Raw genomic sequence first — 18,993 nt, 5'->3', positions numbered from 1 at the left:
CACATTCACTTGCATGTGCAGACCAGGACCGTGTGTGGAAAAACTAGTCAGGGCTGCAGAGCATGGAGGACCTGTGGACCTCCAGATGTCACAGAACTCCATCAGCCTCAGCTAGCAAGGCCAATGGTAAGAGATTATGGGAGTTGGAGTCCAGCTGCATCTGGAGGGCCACAGGTTCCCCAACTTTCCTCTAGAATTATTTTAAATACTCTTGCAGCTTCTGGAAGCAGACATTTCCTTCTGGATTTCATGCTGCTAATGATTTGCAAGCTGGCATATATGTCCCCTGTGAATTTCTGTTTGAACCTCCAAGTCTTGCCTCTTTGTATTTTATGCTCATCAGTCTAACCTTTTATTTTGAGTTGACATATGACTGGTGATGGCTTCAAAGGTAGCAGAGGCTTTGTCAGAGAATCATTAATTGGGGATCTTAAGTAGGCTGGGAAATATTAGGGCTGGCCTATTATTCATTCTCAAATAGACAGCTCTGGTTTTTATACCAGACCCTGAAACTCACCTTCTCACCTTACTTTTAAAGACTTTGAATGAGTTCAAGTAGAATGAAACAATGGGGGAGGGAAGAAAGTTCAGCAAATTCTCCAAGTCATTTTGCAGCTTTGAATTTGGCAGCTAAGAAATGTGACCTAAACTTTTATTGAGTAAAATATGGGAATATAGTATATGGGATACAGCAATGTGCAAGCTTCTTACCATTGCATTAAAGGCATAATGAATAGAGACACCTTCCAAGAAATATAGACCCCTTTCTTTAATGATGTTAATGGCCCAAATCAAAACCACTCAATACTTCACAGTGGGGAGATTGCGTTAAGTAATACGTTAGCATGTTGAATGTGTAAGTTTATGTCTAGAGTCAATGGATAAAAGAAACATAATTAGATATACTGCTGGATAAGTGTTTAATGGTTCTTGTATTTGTTTAAAAACAAATAAAAATTTGTTGCTAAAAATGTGGAGGGGGGGAGAAAAAGTCTCCCTCTCTTCTTATTGTAGCTTCTAAGGCAGAGACAGAGGAACCTGTAGCCCTCCAGATGTTGCAGAACTTCACCTCCCACCATCCCAGCTAGCATGGCCAATGATCAGGGATAATTGAAGTTGTAGCCCAACAGTATCAGATTTGTTTTGCAGGGGTGGGTGGGTCCCTTCCTAGAAATTTTGACTCAGCTCTGCTTTGTACTGGAATTGGCAAGGGCTTAATTCCTGGAGAATCCTTACCTGTTTCCATCTGCTGGCATTAGGAGATGTCTCCCAAGCTGTTCAAGGGGTTAACTCTGCTTGCATGCCACCTGTGCTAAATTATGAATGACTCCTACCATCATCACTGCTTCTCTGATGGCAACCAAGCTACCCCACTGCAGCTGACACTTCTACATGCTAGTCCTCAGCAAAATTCCATGCCAGGAGAAGTTTAGGAAGCCATAGAAAGAGAATAGAGAATAAAAAGAATGCTCCATATAGAGCTCCCTCACTACAGGAAAGTGGGACAAATGATTGATCAGAAAATGTACAGTAGATTCCGGCGTATAAGAAGACTTTTTTACTCCGGAAAATCCTCTAAAAAGTCGGGGGTCGTCTTACACGCTGGGTATGGGTTCGCTGGGCAGCAGCAGTGGGCGGCGGGCTCCGCTCCATGCCGGGAGGAAGCTGCCCAGCAAAGCCGGTTTAGCATCGCTGGTCAGCTTCGCCGGGCGGCTTCCTCCCGGCGTGGAGCCCGCTGCCCACTGCCGCTGCCCAGCGAAGCTGCCGCTTATAAGACTGGGCGCATAAGTCAACCCCCCAAATTGGCAGCTACCAATTTGGGGGGTCGTCTTATATGCCCAGTTGCCTAATACGCCAGAATCTACGGTATCTCATTGAAGTAGGCCCATGCCACATTGCAGCACTAATGGATAAAATGGGTGTTTCATCAGAAAAAGTGTTCTAGTCCAGACAGGGTCTGGTGAACCTTAGCTAGAGACCCACATCATGGCCACAGCTTTGCCTGTGACCCACCTGGGATGGTCTTGCAACCCACCTGTGGGTCCCAACTGGTTGATGATGACCTATGGAGTAGATATTACTGAGCTAGATGGACCAGCAGCCTGACTCAGTATATCTATGGCAGCTTCTTCTGTTCCACCCCATCATAAGGAGGTGTTTGTGTGCCAACCTTCTGCAGACCATGCATTCCTGAGACAGTTAAACCATCATTTCTGTATACACAGTCAGGATAGCGGTGTGATTAAGTGATGTGTTTGCCCTGCCTTCCCAAAGAGCATTGAAAAGGTCAGCTAGTGCTTCTGATCCCTGCCATTGATTTTGAGAATACCCTGGATCAGAAGAGATAGAGTAAAGAAATATTGTAAGATCAAAATGAAAAGAGAGGATAACCCTTGTTGCTCTGCTTCCTGCCAGTGGCCAGGGATGATGGGAGTTGGGAGGCCAGTAACATCTGGTGGGTAAAATGTTAGCCACCCCTGGTGCAAGAAAGAGTGAGCTCAGCAAACCAGTTGCTTGACTTGACATAAGGCATTTCCCTTCACTCTTGTGTCTCCTCTGGCTAGCACACAAACGCCTCGCTTTTCTTGTGACTCTCGTGACTTCCTAGAGATTAAACATCCTAAAAGCTATGGTTGCATTGTTTAATTGATGAGCAAACTAGATTAATCAGTTCAGATGGTTTCGATGGACTTGAAGAATAAAGAAATCATTTCATCCCACTTGTAAAATGTAAGAGCAGAAATATTAAAACAGCACTCTTATAACCTTTAAAGGGCAAAATCCCCATAGGAACATGTAGAAATGAGTGGTCCCTAATATCCATTTAGGGATGTGGGTGGCGTTGTGGGTTAAACCACAGAGCCTAGGACTTGCTGATCAGAAGGTCGGCAGTTTGAATCCCCGTGATGGGGTGAGCTCCCATTGCTCGGTCCCTGCTCCTGCCAACCTAGCAGTTCAAAAGCATGTCAAGTGCAAGTAGATAAATAGGCACCGCGTTTCTGTGCACTGCTCTGGTTCACCAGAAGCGGCTTAGTCATGCTGGCCACATGACCCAGAAGTTGTATGCCGGCTCCCTCGGCCAATAAAACGAGATGAGCGCCACAACCCCAGAGTCGGTCACGACTGGCCCTAATGGTCAGGGGTCCCTTTACCTTTACCTTTAATATCCATTTGGCCAAATGCGTTTTGACAAAGTCTTCTTCAACGGCTGGATATTTCCTTAGGCTTTGATGCAAGGGAACGCCATTCCTAAAATGAGGACAAGTCGTATCAAAATGCAGGATACTTACATCCTCTTAGGTGAGCCAACTTGGGACACATGCCGTGGGTGCCCATTGTGCGTGTTCCACACCTCTCCACATGTCATGATGTTGGCACAACATGCACATGGCACTGCGGTGGCAACTAGGCTGGGACCTGCGCCTCCACTGTGGAGCCTCTGCTGAGGCCTGTAGCTGTGGCTGCCCCTGGAAGCATGTCTGCAGCTGCAGCAGGCCTCAACAGAGGCCCCACGGTGGAGGTGCCAGCCCTGGTCCAGTCATAGCCTCAGTGCTGGAGCGCCAGAGATAAAATGGCAGGCGGCAGGGGCAGAGGCAGAGGCTCAACAGCCACAGCAAAAACTTTGTGGGTGCCTGGGCTCCCAGGGCCCCCTGGAGTTGGCACCAGTGCTTCCCCTCAATTTATTGTTTTACTGTTTTAATCAGAATAAAAAAAATCCTTCCAGTAGCACCTTAGAGACCAACTAAGTTTGTTATTGGTATGAGCTTTTGTGTATCTGAAGAAGTGTGCATGCACACAAAAGCTTATACCAGTAACAAACTTAGCTGATCTCTAAGGTGCTACTGGAAGGATTTTTTAAATTTTGTTTTGACTACGGCAGACCAACACCTACCTGTTTTAATCAGGAAATAGTAATTTTGGCAGGTAGCAATGAGCCATGAAAAAATACAGTGGTACCTCGGGTTAAGTACTTAATTCGTTCCAGAGGTCCGTTTTTAACCTGAAACTGTTCTTAACCTGAAGCACCGCTTTAGCTAATGGGGCCTCCCGCTGCTACCGCGCCGCCGGAGCACGATTTCTGTTCCTGAAGCAAAGTTCTTAACCCAAGGTAATATTTCTGGGTTAGCGGAGTCTGTAACCTGAAGCGTATGTAACCTGAGGTATCACTGTATAGCTATGTGCTCTTTTTTTTTAAAAAAAGTCTGATGACTCTTTCTCATCCCCTCTCTCACTAACTCTTGCTCTCATAAGAAAATAAGAATGCCTGTAGCTTGCAAGACCAGGTCAATGACCCATCTAGTCCATCCTGCTCTCACAGTGGCCAACTGGATGCCCATGTGAACAAGCAGGACCTGAGTCAACCGTGCTCTCTACTGCTGCGCTTTCCAGAAACTGCTATTCAGAATCATACTGCGTTTAGGCATCCTAACTTGAAGCTGTTGACTCAGTCTCTCCTCCTCTTTCTCAGGAAGAAATGTCTGTTCTAAGATAATACCTGCTATGACACACAGAAACATCTAAAACAAAGAAAATATACTTCCTTCCCCCCACTTTAGAACTGTTATTTTCCTTGATAATGGAAATTTGTGCAGATGTAATCAATTAATTGACTGATTAGAGGATTAGCTGATTCAAACTCCCACAATCTGACTAAGATTCCTTTAAACTTGAGTGACAGCCAAAACTTCCCTTTTCATGGCCACATAACTCTGCTGCAGTTCTTATCTGATGAGGGACTTTCTTATTTATCACTCCACGATAAATTGTAACTCTTGTAAACCCTCGAAGTTATAAATCACCCGTTTGTTCCTTGCCGTCTCTTATTTCCTCCCCCCCCCCTCTTCACTTCATTACGCCACACAGAGATGTGTTAAGATAGCATTTGTAGACTTATCTTGGTGTTAATTGAGTTTCCAACATTTTTTAAAAATTTTTTGCTGAGGTATTTAGGTGTTACTGAGCGCCAAGTAACACTGACTGGGGAAATGCCATTAAAAAGGATTAGGTGCCCAGGAACATTGATATCTTTGTAGTGTGTGGGAGGTGCTGCATTTCAAAACTCTCCCATTAAAAAAATCATCACAAAGTAGCTAAGGTGAGATCTCATGTTGGGCCAGTTGGATTTGTAAGCTAGCAAGAACACAGAACTCTTTTGGGGATCAATCAATCAGTCAGTCAGTCAGTCAGTCATATTATTTGAATTCTGCCTTTCAAAGTTATACAACACATAAAAAATACATAATTGCAAACATCATAACATAACAACATAACATAACATAACATAACATAACATAACATAACATAACATCATAACATAACAACATAAAACATAACATAACATAACATAACATAACATAACATAACATCATAACATAACATAACATAACATAACATAACATAACATAACATAACATATAACATAACATAACATAACATGACATATAACATAACATAACATAACAGCAACAACACCCCACCCCCCAAAAAACCTAAACAATACCCCAGCCCAAGATTTGAATGATACATGCAAATCGTCTGAAGGAGTAGAAGAGGCAACAGACATTGCTTCTCCTGCCATCAGTTCCAACTCTGTCCTTTTTAGTCCCATTTTCTCACTTCCTCTGTTGCACACCTGGGATCCTGCTGATCCCAGCAGCACTAGAAAAGTGATGAGCAGAAAGAAGGCCGCACGACAGAGGAGACCACAGTTGTTGTTTTTTAAAAAATAACTTTTTTAATAGCTTTTTTTTCTCTTTTCAAACAAAAAAGTCTCCCCGGATTCTTTGAAAAAAATCTGATAGCCTTACACAAACAGCCAAAGACACTGTAATTCTATCCAGAGTGAAGAGTCCAGTCACAACAAAGTAACAATGTTTCACAATTACCTAAAAAAGGTAAAGGGACCCCTGACCGTTAGGTCTAGTTGTAGCTGACTCTGGGGTTGCGGCGCGCATCTCGCTTTATTGGCTGAGGGAGCCGGCATACTAAGCATGACTAAGCCACTTCTGGTGAACCAGAGCAGCGATCGGAAACGCCGTTTACCTTCCTGCCGGAGCAGTACCTATTTATCTACTTGCACTGGCGTGCTTTCAAACTGCTAGGTTGGCAGGAGCAGGGACTGAGCAACGGGAGCTCACCGCCGACCTTCTGATCGGCAAGTCCTAGGCTCTGTGGTTTAACCCACAGCGCCACCCGCGTCCCTTCACAATTACCTACTTGAGCCAAAATAATCTGGAGCTAACTGATAGTATAAGTTGTTCCGGTCTTTTGCATATGAATCCTGAGAAACCCTTTCCTTCCCTTTCTGTCCTCCACAAGTGAGACACTGTTCTAAGCCTCACCAGGCAGCGTGCATGTAATTGCCTAATTTTGTGCTTCCTTACCCCATTAATTCTGTCCCTTGTTGTTCTTTTCTAATTGATGAAATGTGTCATGTCCCGTTGGCCGTGGCAAACGGCATGGCATTCTTAACCTTTGATGCTTTGCTTAGTTGATTTTGATTAAGAAGATTGAGTAAGACGGGGCTGACTGGATCAGCCATGAGTTCATCTCCCCGCTCCCCAAACTTTGGCCTTTCTGGGAAAGATCTGGAGCGCTGTGCCTCCTTGACTGGAAACTCTGGCACAATCCACTCACCTACTCTGTCACCCTTTTGAGGAAGAGCACTGCTATCTATGTCCAGCACAAATGCACCAAAATTCAGCCACTCACATTTATTTATTATATTGTTACCACCCTGTGATCTTCAGATGAAGGGCAGTACAGTGGTACCTCGGGTTACAGACGCTTCAGGTTACATGCGCTTCAGGTTACAGACTCCGCTAACCCAGAAATAGTAACAGTTACAGATAGGTAGCCGTGTTGGTCTGCCATAGTCAAAACAAAATATTTTTTTTTCTTCCAGTAGCACCTTAAAGACCAACTAAGTTAGTTCTTGGTATGAGCTTTCGTGTGCATGCACACTTCTTCAGATACACAATTTTTTTTGTCCAGAAATAGTAAGTCGGGTTAAGAACTTTGCTTCAGGATGAGAACAGAAACCGTGCTCCTGCCGCGCGGCGGCAGCAGGAGGCCCCATTAGCTAAAGTGGTTCTTCAGGTTAAGAACAGTTTCAGTTTAAGAACGGACCTCCGGAATGAAACTTAACCCGAGGTACCACTGTATAGAAGTAAAATAAAATAAAAAAATAAAATAAAATAAAATAAAAGCTAGCAAAATGTCTGCCATTATATGGCAGGGCTGTGCATAGTGGAATTTCATGAGGACATTTGGAACTGCAGTCACTGGCCAAGGAAGGGAGGGGCAGGGGGAGCGCACCACTCCTGGCACCATCGGGGAGGGGGGTACCATCGCAGCCGCCACCCTGGACATGCGCTGTGCACCCCCTCATTGTGCCAGACGCCATACTCCTGCGCGCAGTGCCACGCCCCCTGGACACATGCCACGCCCCATGTGTGGCACGCCATGCCCCTGGGGCATGCGCCACACACCCCGGGGCACATGCCATCCATGCCCATGCCCCCACCTGCTCTCCGCACCCAGAACCAGAGCATGCAGTTTTGCCACTGACTGCAGTGCATCTCTGGACAATGGACCTTGGGTGGCTGTTGAGACAACTCAGGAGACGAAAGTCGAGCTACAAAGCTGGAACTGTGGTGAACCAGATGCCTTATGGACAAGGCTTTTCCCCCAGCCTGAACTCACAGGAATTCAGTTCCAGCACCTCTCAGGTGGGTGCCCTTGGCATTATAAGGGAACAAGGGAGGCGTTCATGGTGATTTCCAGCACCTCTTTTTCTAGAAAAATAGCACTGCTTATAGGAAATCTGCTGCTTATGGGAAACAGCATCTGAGTGCAACAAGACTCTCCCCACTTGCAATTCCCAGAAACTGGTATTCAGAGACATATTGCCTCTGACATTGGAGGCAGGGCAGAGCCATCATGGCTATTTGCCCCTAATAGTCTTATATTCCAGGAATTTGTTTTATCTCATTCTAAAAGCATTCAGGCAATTGAGCCTCAACTGCCATCATTCTGGTGCATTTTCCACTATGGCCCACAGACCTTCAAACTGGTCGTCATCGGAAGAGGCAGCCAGATATTATTTACTTTGCTCTTCTTGAGATCTGCAATCAACATTGCTTGATTTCTCTAAACATTGCTTGAGCGAATGTGTTTGTGGTTTAATTTACCTGCACCTGCCTTCTGGCAACATGTTCAAAGAGTCACTCCCCGGGGACGTATAATTGACACTGAAGACAGAGATGATGAGTCTGACACGCCACCCTCATTCTGAAGTACCTGCAGTTAATTTAGGTGACATAAAAGACTCTCGCCATTGACAGGTCCCAGCTCCTTTCCCCCTCGAGTGGAAGGGTTGTGGGGGATACTTTACCTTATTATTAGCTTCATTTTATTTTAAATTTCCAGCTGGAACAAATGGAATGTAGCCACAATTGGGGGAAGCACCTCTTGGAGTCAAAAGCTCTCCTGCCTCTGAGCTTCATATGTTGTAAGCTGTCCTGAGTGATGTGTTATTTACACCAGAAGCTATAGATGGCCTAAGAAAGAAATACCGTATTTTTCACTCTATAGGACGCACTTTTTCCCCTCCAAAAATTAAGGGGAAATGTGTGTGTGTCCTATGGAGCGAATGCAGGCTCCTTGGCTTCAGCGACATCAACGCGAAGCCTCCAAAGCGCAGAGGGACCGCTCCCTCCGTGCTCCGGAGGCTACGCATTGCTTTAGCTGAAGCCTGGAGAGGGTTCGGTGAGCACCGACCCCTCTCACTCTCCAGGCTTCAGGGATAGCCGCCTGAAGCCTTTGGAGCACAGCGGGACCTCGCGCTGCGCTCCAAAGGCTTCACAACCTTGCCGCCGCTCCTGGACCTGTTCTGGGGGCTGGGGTCGGGGGAAGCTCGGGCTTCCACTGCCCCCAGCCCCGCAAGCTCCGGGAGCGGAGGCAAGGCTGTGCGCAACCTTGCCGCCACTCCTGGACCTGTTCTGGCAAAAAACGAAGCCAAGACAGCGAGTGGGATCCATCCCGCTCGTTGTCTTGGCTTCTGCCAAAGCCACGCGCAACCTGTCCCGGCTGGAGGAAGCCAAGACTAAAGAGGAAGCCAAGACAGCGAGCGGGATTTTTTTTCTTGATTCCCCCCCCCCTAAAAACTAGGTGCGCCTTATGGAGCAAAAAATACGGTAGATGCTCTGCTTGTGAAGGTCGCTGGTTCACTCTGTGGCATCTCCAGTGGAGATTGAAAGACCCCTTTCCAAACACTGGGCAGCTGCTGCCATATACTGTAGACCAGGGTGGGAATCCCTTCAGACCTGAGGACCTTAGGCCTTTCTGTCTGCCCTTTAGAGCTCTTCCCAGGCCACACCTTACCCAGCCACATGTCAGTACGCCTTTGAGCCAATGCCAATGACTGGGCTCAACAACTTCTTCTGCCCCGACTGGGCTAGGCGACTGGGGAGCACTTCCAGAGACCTTCCACTGCTTCCACTTGCTGTGAAGCATAACTTCTTTATTTCCTAACAGCTACTGCAAACTAAAGGGACGCGGGTGGTGCTGTGGGTTAAACCACAGAGCCTAGGACTTGCCGATCAGAAGGTCGGAGGTTCGAATCCCCGTGATGGGGTGAGCTCCCGTTGCTCGGTCCCTGCTCCTGCCAACCTAGCAGTTGGAAAACACGTCAAAGTGCAAGTAGATAAATAGTTACTGCTCCGGCGGGAAGGTAAACGGCATTTCCGTGTGCTGCTCTGGTTCGCCAGAAGCGGCTTAGTCATGCTGGCCACATGACCTGGAAGCTGTACGCTGGCTCCCTCGGACAGTAAAGAGAGATGAGCGCCGCAATCCCAGAGTCAGCCACGACTGGACCTAATGGTCAGGGGTTCCTTTACCTTTTTACTGCAAACTAAAAACTAAAAGAGACTACTGGACTGCATGAGTATTACAGTTCTCACTCAGCCATCTAATCACTATAGAGATAACACAAAGACTCCCACAGAGTCAGGCAGGAGTGGAAGAAGCAAAGAGCAGTTTCCGCCCCCTCCTCTCTGAAAACATTGTCAGGAGATTCTTGCAAAGCGAGGTGGTGAAAATATCCACACCACATTCATTACTGGCCCTGCTACATGTCCTCCTTGAGTATTTTCCCCTGGCTGCAGGGCCACCAAGAAGCAGTGGCATAGCGTGGGTTGCCAGCACCTGGGGACACATGGAGGGGGTGGGAGGGAGGGAAATGGATAGAGTACGCATGCACATTCAGCTGCCTAATGGTCTCTGCATCATGGGGGATCACAGCCACAGAGATAAGAAAAAAAGAGTCCTTCCATTGTCTGGAGAGGTCACTTCCTGGTTTGTATGGAGAAGCCATTTTCAACAGAGCCCAGTGATGGAAGTGTGCAGCTGTATTGAGGCAGCAGTAGGTGTTGACATTTTTTGCCCCTAACCATTTTGCTCCTGGGGCAACTGCCCTTGTGACTCCCCCCCCCACTGCGCCACTGCCAAGAAGCAGGTACAGAGGGTATTGTTGTATTGGCCCACAGATTAAATGAAAAGGGGGAGAACCATGTACACCACTTTTCGCTCCTTGGAGAAAAAGGTGGGACATAAATGCAATGATTAATAATAATAGCAGCAAAAAATAACAATAAATTCATATATACATATTGGGTAGAGGGGTATTTGTGAATGCATTCCATCCTGCAAAAATGACTGATAGGTCCATAACTGTATGATGTTAACCTATGGGCTGCTAACCATAGAAAATGAGTTGACTCTTCAGAGCTCAGTGGGAGCTGGTTCATTAGGGTAAAGGGGGCACTTCCCTATCAAGCACAGTCCGCCCTCAGGCAGCCCCCCACCCCCAATCTGCCTGCTTCCTTTGGTTACAACCACTCCAGCGGGTGACACTGGCTATTGGCCTCATCTTCCTGAATTTCTTTGTTGCCTTTGTAGAATTCAGCAGGGATGAGGATAAACCAGAATGCATTGACTCCACCCATGGGTGTAGCCAAGGGGGGGCACCTGCCCCCCATCAAGTAAACCAATAGAAATACTTACCTAACTGACCAATCACGTTGGTTCTGCCCCCTAACAAAAGCCCCCCCCAATCCTGGCTATGTCCCTGACTCCACCCATTACTGGCCTTGGCTTTGCCTACTGTTGGCCTCCCTGCCTTATATAATAATAATAATAATGATGATAATAATGATAATAATAATGATAATAATAATAATAATAATAATAATAATAATAATAATAATTTATTTATACCAGCCAATCGGGCTGGGTTTCCCCAGCCACTCTGGGCGGCTTCCAACAAAACACTAAAATACAATAACCTATTAAACATTAAAAGCTTCCCTAAACAGGGCTGCCTTCAGGTGTGCCTATGGGCACCAGTCTCCGACAAAGAAGCTGAAATATGGGTGATGCTCCTGGCAATCATGTATAGCTCTGCTTCTTTCCTCCTGGTATAATCCCAGCTTTGCAGGCCTGCTACACCCTGATGAGTGTGGGGGGGGCAGGGGGGGACACAGCCATGATCAGGAGACAAAAAAACATATAACTATCCACACTCCCTAATGACTCCAAAGAGGACGGAATCATTCCTGTGAATGGGAAGATAATGAGCAGAGATACAAGAGCTGTTTCAAGTTTTGAAACAAGGCTGCTAGAATGGATGAGCTGCTGTAATGAAGTGGGGAAGCTCACTTCCTTGAGTTCCATTGATCTGTTTGTCTGAATGGCACCAGCAGGCAGGTCAAGTCCTGTGCAGAGACCATTTATTTCAGCTGGAATCCAAAGAGATTTGCATACCCTCTCCACTGAGTTTGGGAATCCCAGTTGAATTTTGACATAATAAAATAAACAAAACAAAACACATCCCCTTCTTCTCAGGCTTGTCATTGTTGTTGTTCATATTATTAGGGGCAGCAGAAGATTTATAGCTCACCTTTTCTCCAAAGAGCTCAAGGCAGCATTCTTGACTGCCCACCTCATATTTTATCCTCGCAACAACCCTGTGAGGTAGGTCAGGCTGAGAGGCAGTGACTGGCCCAGGATTACCCTGTGAGTTTTGTTGGTGAGTGGGGATTGGGACTAGTCCAGTACTCTCACCAAGACAACAGAGTTTGATGGCAGCGGAGGGCTGCTTTTTTTCAGATATGTAACTCTGGAGCCTTACAATCTATTGTGTGCTGCCTCGGCTCAGTTTTATAAGGGTCTTCTATAACTGCACATGAGCTGGGAGTGTGTTCTTCTCTGCTTGCAGATTGGCCCCTAAGGCATGGGTGGAGATAGGGCTAATGGGCTTATGTTCTGCATGTGGACATCTGACTGGTCACTGTGGGAAGACCACTCCCCTTCCCCGGGGGGCGGCATTGCAGGCGTGCATCTGGGACCTCCCAGTGACCCGTCAGTGGGCGGAGAGATGCCGCTCATATCATTAGCCGTGTCACACCCTGTCTGACCAATCGGGTTAGCCGGGGGACTGTTTAAACTGCGTTGTGGCTGGGGGGCGACCTCCATTCACCTTCTTGTCGGATCTCCCAGCCCACCCTCCCTCTTTTTTATGCATTGCTTGACTTTGGCCTTGCTATGGACTAATGTTGTTGGAGGCCATGTTGGAATTTTTCCACTTGGCAAATTGGCACCAGCCATTTGGTTTTTGCCAACCTTGTAGTAATCATCACAGCTTTGTAAAGTTAGGCATTGGGTAAGCCTTGTTTATGGGAGGGGAGGTTGTTGCCTCTGCCTGCCCCTCATCATTAAGGGTATCCTGTTAAAAGGATCCGGAGGTGTGGATCCTGTCCAAAGCCTGGATGTGGGCTAGGGCCATGCCACAACCCCATCGGTGACCCTTGGGGTGCTCTTAATTGATGTACCATATTTTTCGTTCCATAAGACACACTTTTTTCCTCTTAAAAACTAAGGGGAAATGTCTGTGCGTCTTATGGAGCAAATGTGTGGTCCCTGGGACTGAGGGGGGGGGGACCCGGGCTTCCCCCACCAGCCCTAACAAGCTCTGGGAGAGCTCTGAGCTGCTCTTTGGGGCTGGGGGGTGGAAATCCGGGCTTCCCCCGTGAGCCCCAGGAGCTCCGGGCAGGCTGCTCGCAGGTGTCCCACGCTCCTGAGCAGCTCTGGGGTGGCCCGCAAAGACTCCAAAGGGCAGTGGGATGAAGGCTCCCCGCTGCCCTGCGGAGGCTTTGCAAGCTACCCCAGAAGCCAGAACAGCTAGAGAGAGTGCTGCACAGCACTCCCTCTAGCTGTTTTAGCTTCTGCCTTAGCGGCGCAAAGCTTCCGCAGGGCAGCGGGGAGCCTTCATCCCGCTGCCCTGTGGAGGCTTCGCGCAGCTATCCCTGGCTTTTGCAGGAGGTGTGGGAAGGGACAGAGCCACGCTCCCCCACCTCCCGGAAAAGCCCCCAAGAGCCGCGCTCCCTTTAAAGAGCCGTGCGGAGTGTGTGTGTCGCTCTTGGGGGCTTTTCCCCGAGGAGGGAGAAGGGCAGCCCTTCTCCCTCCTCGGGGAAAAGCGTGCAAGCGCTGCACACACACTGCGCGGCTCGTGAAAGGGAGTGCTGAGCAGAGCCTGGGATGCATACAGGCTCTGCTCAACGCTCCCTTTAATTAGTATTTTTTCCCCTTGAATTCCCCCTCTAAAAACTAGGTGTGACTTACGGTCAGGTGCGTCTTATGGAGCGAAAAATACGGTATATCATAGGGCTCCCCATGTTGGTGGTTGACCCTTCAGAGACTTTCTGCAGATGGGCAGGAGTCAGGATATAGTCTGGCTTCACCCAAATACCTAAGCCAAACCACTCACATCTGCAACCAATAAAGTTGTGGTCTAATTTATCTCAATTAACCCAATATATTCATGTCTGTGTGTTTATTTCTGAGGGAACTGCGGGGCCCGGGGCCTCGCCACGCAACAGAGGGCTGAACTGGCTGGACTGTGCGCCTGATGCAACAGGTTACTTTTCTGTCTTTATCCTCTCGCTCCTGATTAAATCGAAGGAATATTTCCAGCCACAAGTCTGCTCCACTCTCTTCCCTAGTGTTTCCATTGTATTGATTTTCATTTATTTGTTTGCTTGCTTGCTTGAAAGACTGTGAACTGAGTACCTAAAGAAAAGAGACAAAGCCCATATTTACATTTCTTTTACACTTCAGGGAAGAATGCAGGTTCTCCTTTCCTCCCTACACACCCTTAATTCACTCTTCTCCTCTGACAAAGCATAAGCACCAGGTTTTTCTTCCCCTCAGCCATTCTGTAGCTTCTGATCTTAAAGCACCTCTCCTTCTCAGTCCCCCCCACCCCAGACAATGATTCATCTTGCTGAGCATTTGAAATATGATTATTATTTTTCCCCCTTCCCAGATTGGGAAGCTGTTTGTTCAAACGTGTGGATTTGGTCTTCTACTTCTGAGGACTGTAGCACATTTGTAGCATGTAAATTGGAAAGCAAACAGACAGGCACACTCTAAAACTTTGGCAAGGTGTGAAAATAGTGAAGCCAAAACAGGGTCTGCCAAGTATTTTCGAGAGTGCATCTGGGTGGGCCGAACTATCCAGCTGTTGCTGATAAAATGAATGGGTTTGTGTCAATGTTTTCAATTTTCAAGATTTTAAGTCTTGTTTGTCCTTCACCAGTCTCAGGACTTAACTAGATGGGATGAGGATGATCATTAGTAATAATATTATTTACCTTCCCTTCATCCTAAGGTCCCAGGATGCAACATACAAAATTAAAAACAGTTTAAAACAAACCACAATCACAAAACAGGGTGCATCCTAAATCTGTACAGCTCAGGGGTCAAAGGTCAGGGTAAAGAGGTGTGTCCAGCTATCACTGAAAACTGTGGAAATGCCAGATGTAGGAAGTCCCACAGCTTAAGGGCTCCCACAGATAATGCCCTCTCCTGGGTCACACATAGAGGAGGAACAAGGCGGATGTGGCACTCTCCGGGTGCCATCCTGATGGGGGTGACATTCCACCCCCCGCCTGCCCGCGACTCCCAAGCCTACAGCAACCCGGGGAAAGGGGGGAGCTGCAAAGCGACGCGCAAGGCAAGCCTACCCGCTAGACGTTGGCTGTGCGTGGCTTTGCAGCTCCAGCTCTCTCATTGCTGCAGCCACGAGCAGGGGATCCCACCTCCATCCGTATGGCACCGCGTTGGCAAACTGCCCGTCGGTACATGCATGGCACGTAGTGGCACCGTGCATGTGCCTTACGTATGGCGCATGCGCATGTGCCACCGGGCGGTTTGTCCCACCCCCCGACACCCCGCACTGGGTGCCGGTTAGCCTTCCTTCGCCCCTGGTCACACATCCACAGATGAGCTTCTGAGAGTGGCATTACTATAAGAGTAGTAACACCAAAGAGAGTCTGTAGGGAAAGACTCAGTCTTTCAGATATTTGAGGCCCAAGTCTTTTGGGGATGTGGGTAGTCCTTTATTGGATCTCCTACACTAGCTTTCCTCCAGATAGTTTGAACTAGCTCCCATCAGCCCCACATGAATCCCCACATCACTTCCAGTCTGAGCAGAAGGAAGAGGGGTATTCGCTGATGCTGTGCAAGGGACGATTCTTCCCCCAAAAGCAGTGCCGTTTTTACATATAAACAAGCTATAGCTTAGGGCCTCACTCTCTTGGAGGCCCCCCAAAAATGATGTTGGACATCACAATTAGTGAATACACAAAGCTTCACATCTTGTCTTTCATCGTACAAAGTCTGGTACCTCGCTTCATTTAAAGTTTTTCAGAGACTTTGAGACTAAAGATTTCATTTTAGTCTTGTTATGGTTTGAAGGAATTCTATAAAATATTGCTTATTGCGTATGTACATGGTCATCGTGTTGCCTAGACATTGCTGGTGTTCTCTTTGCAACACAGGGGGTTGTTTGGTTACTTATTGCTGTTGATGTTGGCCTTGAAGGAATTGGCCCAACAAATGCAGTTCCCAGTTGCATCTGCCCACTTCTCCCAAAGGATCGTGGAGGATGGGTCTAGTTCCCAGCCTCTATCTTAAATTATAGCTAAGCTTCTCAATTGATGCTGGCTTTTTTTATATAGGAAAGTCATGCCAATTTCAGCAAAATTCTCCTGAGTTTATGCAAGAAGGAGCCTTCCACCTTTGCATGCACAGAAAGGAATCTAGGGGCTCTTTGTCAAAGCAGCACGAGTTTTCTGACAGCTTCATTGAAGTTCTCTTCGGAGAACGTCTCTGGAAATTCTTCTGCAGAAGCCCCATTGATGTACATCATTCATTTCCGATGGGCTTATGTCTTGACAACTTCCCAGTTCTAGCTAAAAGACTTTCAGCAAAGCTGTCAAAAAAAAATCCTTAGAAACTTAACGAGCCATATCTGTCCCACAAGCTGGCATCCAAGTTCTTCAAGGCTGAGAGGCCCATAGGAGAATGCAGTGTACATTCCTTTGTATATGCTATGTGTGTTTCTGGGTGTGTGTATGGAGGTGTAGGACTGCAAAGAGTACCTACCTTAAAACCCAGCAGTCAGGCAGGCCCAGGGAGAACACAGCTCAAGTCAGGCTAAAAATGAGCGCAGGGGCTAAGTATGCACAAAACCTGTTAAGTATGATTTATTTATTCATTTCATAAAATTCATATACTGCTTGATTGTTGAAAAACTCCTCAAAAGTGGTTTACAAATGTGACAATAAAACAATAAAATTATCCCTAAAAAACTTACAACCATAATTTCAAATATACAGAAGGTTAAAACTGCAATAAAATAGACTAAAACAAACTAAAACTCCTACAATGTATGAGTAAAAATGTTTTCAGCAGGTGCTAAAATGTAATGCAGTGGAGGTGCCTGCCTGATATCATTAGGCAGGGAGTTCCAAAGGACATTCTTTCCCTCAAAGAACTCTGGACACTGTAGTTTGTTAAGAGCTGCTGGGAATTGTAAATCTGTGAGGGGTAAACTACAGTGCCCAGAATTATCTTGTATTTTTGTATTTTTAATATTTTGTTGGAAGCTGCCCAGAGTGGCTGGGGAAACCCAGCCAGATGCGCGGGGGTATAAATAAATTATTATTATTATTATTATTATTATTATTATTATTAGTCATCATTTGGCCACAGTCTGCCCTTCCAACCAGTCTGTTTAAAAGGAGAAACAAACTCAGTCACTCAGTGAAAAGGAATTAATGGCAGATCTGGTTTCTTACCCCTCTGGGATAAAAGAATTTGATCACCCTCCTGCACCTGCCTTGTGGGTGAGAGCAAAGTGTATCAAAGCGAGGCCAAGGGGAATCACTCTTTTTGAAGATGCATTTGGTGCCAAAAGGATACGAGGCTTCACGGTCAATCGATAGAGCTGTAGGCGTGCTGGGAATCGAATGCCATCTGATTGAGAAATTGGTGACCTAAGACCCAATCCATATTGCCGTCATGGTTCGGGGGTGTTAAACAACAGCACTGGGTGGAGGAAAGTGGCAAATTGTAACAGGCCAAGCATCTTAGTCCTCTTTCAAATCTAGTCGATGGGACCATGTCTGCAGCTTGCATAAAACATGAGGATTTAATAGAGCTGTTGTGGCCAACAGGCCAATGAAGGGTGAAAGTACAATCTGCCTTTGGGACGAGAGTGTTCATGCTATGACCCAGTTCTCAGTGATGTGGGAAATTATGGCTGGGCTGTACCACCTCTGAGCACTGTGTGTGTGTGGATATGTTTGCATTGCCAGGTTGTAATCAAATGCTTCTCCATACAAACTTGAAGGTTCTAACTGAATGTTTCTCCATACAAGAAAAAGTAAATAAATCCCTGCACTTGGAAAGCCAGCATTCCAGATGAGAAAGGACGTAAGCACAAGCGTCCTTTGGGGGAAGAGCATTCACACTATGACCTAGTTCTCAGTGAGGTGGTGAAGTTATGCCCGAGTGGTAATAATAATAATAATAATAATAATAATAATAATAATAATAATAATAATTTATTTATATCCCACCCTCCCCGGCCAAAGCCGGGCTCAGAGCGGCTAACAACAGGTAAATATAGCACAGTGTACATAAAATCACACAGTCAATTAATTAAAATACATTCTAAAATCAATTCAGAATCAAATTAATGGCAACCATTGGGCTAGAGTTCTATGAGGATTACAGAAGGAGAGAGGGGGTCAGACTGTGCCTTGGCCAAAGGCCTGGTAGAACAGCTCCGTCTTGCAGGCCCTGTGGAAAGATGTCAAGTCCCGCAGGGCCCTAGGGTCTTGTTGTGACAGAGCGTTCCACCAGATCAGGGCCATAGCTGAAAAGCCCTGGCTCTCGTTGAGGCCAGCCTAACCTCCCTGTGGCCTGGGATCTCCAAGATGTTTTTATTTGAAGACTGTAAGGTCCTCCGTGGGACATACCAGGAGAGTTGGTCCTGTAGGTACGAGGGTCCTAGGCTATGTAGGGCTTTAAAGGTTAAAACCAGCACCTTAAACCTGATCCTGTACTCCACCGGAAGCCAGTGCAGCTGGTATAGCACTGGGTGAATGTGATCCCGCGGCAAGGACCCCGTAAGGAGTCTTGCCGCGGCATTCTGCACCCACTGGAGTTTCTGTGTCAGTCTCAAGGGCAGCCCCACATAGAGTGAGTTACAATAATCAAGCCTGGAGGTGACCGTCCCGTGGATCACAGTGGCTAGGTCAGGGCGAGAGAGGTAAGGAGCCAACTGCTTAGCTTGGCGGAGATGAAAAAATGCCGCCTTTGTTATAGCTGCAACCTGCACCTTCATAGAAAGGGAGGTGTCAAAGATTACACCCAAACTCTTAACGGAAGGTGCTGTCATTAATTGCACCCTCACAAGAGATGGGAGTTGCCCCCTCAATCCCATATCGTCCCGACCCAGCCAAAGGACCTACGTCTTCAAAGGATTTAACTTCAACCAGCTCCCAAACATCTGATCAGTGTGTCTGCGACCGAGTCAGGATGGCCGTCCATCAACAGATAGAGTTGGGTGTCATCAGTATACTG

General features: G+C 46.9%; 1 protein-coding gene across 2 annotated transcripts in view; it reads left to right on the top strand.

Annotated features, from left to right (window-relative positions):
* The window catches only part of TMEM132B (transmembrane protein 132B), a 350,489-nt gene that overhangs the window by 297,740 nt on the left and 33,756 nt on the right, over positions 1-18,993 (top strand). The window lies entirely within an intron of this gene.

This window comes from Podarcis filfolensis (genome assembly GCF_964270895.1).
Source record: "Podarcis filfolensis genome assembly, chromosome: 16".
In the NCBI taxonomy this organism is placed as follows: domain Eukaryota; kingdom Metazoa; phylum Chordata; class Lepidosauria; order Squamata; family Lacertidae; genus Podarcis; species Podarcis filfolensis.
This window is presented reverse-complemented; position numbering and strand designations above follow the sequence as displayed.